The sequence below is a fragment of the Capsicum annuum genome, chromosome 7 (assembly GCF_002878395.1).
Source record: "Capsicum annuum cultivar UCD-10X-F1 chromosome 7, UCD10Xv1.1, whole genome shotgun sequence".
In the NCBI taxonomy this organism is placed as follows: domain Eukaryota; kingdom Viridiplantae; phylum Streptophyta; class Magnoliopsida; order Solanales; family Solanaceae; genus Capsicum; species Capsicum annuum.
The window spans coordinates 80,831,593-80,835,620 of NC_061117.1; the positions used below are offsets into that span (position 1 = coordinate 80,831,593).

Genomic DNA, 4,028 nt, shown 5'->3' on the forward strand with positions numbered 1-4,028 from the left:
TATTCTAATCTACACTTGAAGAATTTTATTAATGTGTGTTCTCCATTTGACATTGCTCATATATCTAAAGAGTCAATTTGGTTGCATCTTTTCCCATTCTGTATGATGGGAGAAATGGTATTATGGTTGTGGTCTTTGCCTATGGGATCTATCACTTCATGGAGTGAGCTCATAGAGGCATTCTTGGAAAGATATTTTTCTCTTTCTCGAATGTTGTAACTAAGGGATAAAATCACTAACTTTCTCCAACTTAATTGTAAACCATTATATGAGGCTTGGAAACGTTTCAACAATAAGTTAATGCAATTCCCAAATCATGAGGTTTCAAATAGAATGCTTCTCCAAATTTTCTATAGGGCATTGGATCAATTGGAAAAAATGGTAGATATGTAGTCGGGGTTTCTCCTGTCAAACTATCATATGGTGTTGCATCGACTTTGTTAGATCAAGTGACCAAGAAAAGTAGAGGGTGTCACACAAAAGATACCATGTTGGCCGTGGGGGCTCCCTCCACATATTTTGTGAGCCAAGAAAAAAATAAAAAGGATGAAGAAAGAGATACAAATATGGCCAAAGTAATGACAAAACTTGATATTCTCAATAAGCATGTGATGGTAGCTCCTCTTAAGGTTGTCAAAATCAATGATTATAAGAGTGCTAGATCTTATAATGATGAGGAAATGGAGTCCCTTGATGAAAAAATTTGGTTCTTGTCAAACTAATAGGGGGTTCACGCCTTATCTATCAAAGGCAAGGCGGGAATCATGGTTGGAAGGAAAGAGATCATGATAGAGATTGGTGTGATAGATATTGTTATAGAGATCAGGATTAGAGAGATAAGAAGACAGATTATGATCGGTAAGTGCCTCTACATGATCGGGAAAAGGGTAAAGGGTCAAGTTCCATTGACCTAATAAGCTCGAAAATGAGGATGTCCTTTCTCAGATTTAATGGGTGTTGAGGGGACTGACAACCTAGTGATAGAGATGAAAAGTGACTTCTCACAACTCAGTCAAACAGTGTCATCTCACCTGACCTCTATTAATAAACTTAAAACTCAATTGGGTCAAATCTCAGTTTAACTTAATGCAAGACAAATGGGTGGATTGCCTAGTGACAAAGTTGTCAATCCAAAAAATGGGGCTCACATCATGGCTATTGTCACTTTAAGTGTCTGACTCTTGGTAAATATGTTGTTGATTTTGGTAAATACCACAATAAAAAGGCAAATGAATAACAATCCAATGCAAAGAGAAAGCATCTAGAAGAGAAAAATGATAATGATCCAAACCCTAATGACATTAGTGTTGAACAACCAAAGGTAGTTGAAAAAAATATTAAAAGTGAGAAAGCTCCTAAAGTGATTGATAATGATACTCCAAAACTGGATGAAACTCCTATTATTTCATTTCCAAAAATCAAAATTCCTCTCTAATTCCTACAAAGGCTCAAGAAGAAGGATGATGATATCAAGTTCAAGAAGTTTCATGTGAAATTTAGTAATTTATCGATGAATATTCCTTTGCTAGAAGCCTTATAAGAAATGTCCGGCTATGCTAAATTTATGAAGGACTAGTTACAAATAAACTAGTCATGAATTTTGGAACAATTAAGGTAACCCACAATTGTTGTGCTATAATTTCTATCACAATGGTTATGAGGAGAGGAAACCTAGGTGAATTTACTATTCCTATCACTATCAGGGTGTATAAATTTGGAAAAGCATTGTGTGATCTTGGGGAAAGTATTAATTTGATGACTTTTGTTGTGTTTTAAAAATTTGGCTTGAGTTCTCCTAAGCCTACCCAATATTATGATAACCTAATGTATGAATGTTTATATAACATAAACCATCCATACCATACCCAAGTCCACAGTTATTAATACAAAGCCTCTAGACGATCAAAAGGGTACCTAGTCAGGACATGCTCCTGACCATAGCAAAAAACAAAAGACTATAAAAGATAAGAAATGTGTAAAGTAACCCATGATGTGAAATAGATGACTTTCAAACTATGGAAGCTCACCACTTCAATCCAATATTGACTGTTCTAGAATCTGATCACTAGGAAGGAGATGTAGAATTGTCGGTCCTTGCATAGCATGGGTATGAAGCCATTCGAAGACGGGTTAGTAGGTGAACACTAGTATGCACTCAGGATAAGGATAAGATAATTCCATTTACAAAGCAAAGTAAACCCATCCATAATACATACAACCATACATATATATATATATATAAACATGCCGGGAAAGGGAACTGGGTTTAGCATGCCTTTAAAACCATTACCTGGTTTATGTAGCTTTGCCGTCCTAAACCACCAAAGTCTATATGGGTTCTGCTCTTCCTACTCAAAGGTACCCATGCATGTAGCCTCACAACTAGGGAAGAAAACTTGGGATGACTAGTACATCCCCAAAATATAGTGTGACACCATGTACATGATCATCATGACTAACCTTATATCAGCAATAATGAGTTTCCTATTTTGGTACCCCTGGAACCTCTACCTTCCATAACTTTGATACACATCCCGCCATTATTGCCCAATTAAAACCATTACCAAGAAACCAACTAATCCATTAACCATTTATTAACCAAGGCCATTTAGTGGTCGTATCATCATACCCACTATACTTGCAAGTACTATCCATAGCCAACCATATATAGGTTTAAAGGGACTTCCAAGTCCCTTCTATTTACCGAATTAAACCACTTGGGGGATTCCATGTACCCCACAAGCATAAACATATTCATAGCCACCAAGTTTTACCATTTAATCCTTCAAAACCATGTACACCTTTTGTACCATCTCCAAACTATTTTAGATCATGCCAAACATTTAAAGCATTTATATCATTTAAACCATGCAAAACCATCCAAATCTATTTAAGGTTCTATTTCCAAACCAAACCATGCAAGAGTTCTAATGAAGTTCAATAATGGGGTGAAAATATTCTTTGAAGCATTTTATCAAACATGATGAGGGCATACCTTTACCAAGACCAAAATCGATGCATAAACCATAATAATTAGGGTTACTCAAGACCTATTTGTTAATCCATAAGCAACCAATAACCACAAATTCAAAACATGACCAAAAGTATGTAAAAACATAGTTTAAAACAATACCAAAACATTTGCATCAAGACCTCAACAAATATTTCAAAAAACACCATTCATGATTCATTAATAAATGTTTAAAAAAATGCATATGCCTTTAGTTGGAACTAATGATGAGGGAAGGAGTAAATGCCTTACACAAGAAGATTTCAAAGAGACACATGACTCTTGATCCCCTTTGAAGAACCCTTGAGAAACCTTAGCCTCCAACCTTCAAGAATGAGTTTAAGAGAGTATTTGAAGTGTTGTAATCTTAATAAGTTATGGAAGGACACCAAGGGTTATAAATTATGATTACATAAAGGTTTTAATGTAAGAAATATCAGAACTACCCTTGACTTGAAATTAAAAACAAACACTGTCTAGGGCTACGACTCCCTTTACTATCTATATCCTAGGGTACGAGTGGCACCCCAACTTGTACCCAAGACCATGCCAAGACCCTTAACACTAGTTTGTATACAACCCAAGACTCCCCACTACTCCCCACTCATACCTAAGGGTATGAGTCATACACAAAACCATATCCACATCTCGTACCTTAAATAGACTTCACAAAATAACTCAATAATGTACCATACTACTTGCCTTGCACCACTCATATCTTTAAATATAACTCATACCATGATAAGTAATACCCTGGGTAGTAACAAATCCAAACACACTGCCCAGGTTTTGAATTCACCCTCAAGACACCCTATGACCCATATCTATGTGTATAAATCGTACCCTTGAGTCCTACCAAACTTAGCGAGTCCAAAACCAAAGGAAAAATTATAAGGGTTTTATTTTGGGGTGTTTCATATGCAAACTTTATAGGTTGAGGGTGTTGATGCACTATAAAAATATAGCACTTTTATCGCTTAAAACAATGAAAATATGCAAGTTTCTTAGGTTGTTTTGT

At 35.7% G+C, this 4,028-nt stretch overlaps 1 non-coding gene across 1 annotated transcript; it reads right to left on the minus strand.

Annotated features, from left to right (window-relative positions):
- Window positions 1-217: 217 nt before the first annotated feature.
- Window positions 218-323, minus strand: LOC124886267. The gene has a single exon (XR_007043353.1). It is a non-coding gene; the product is annotated as a small nucleolar RNA R71 (small nucleolar RNA).
- Between the last annotated feature and the right edge of the window lie 3,705 nt (window positions 324-4,028).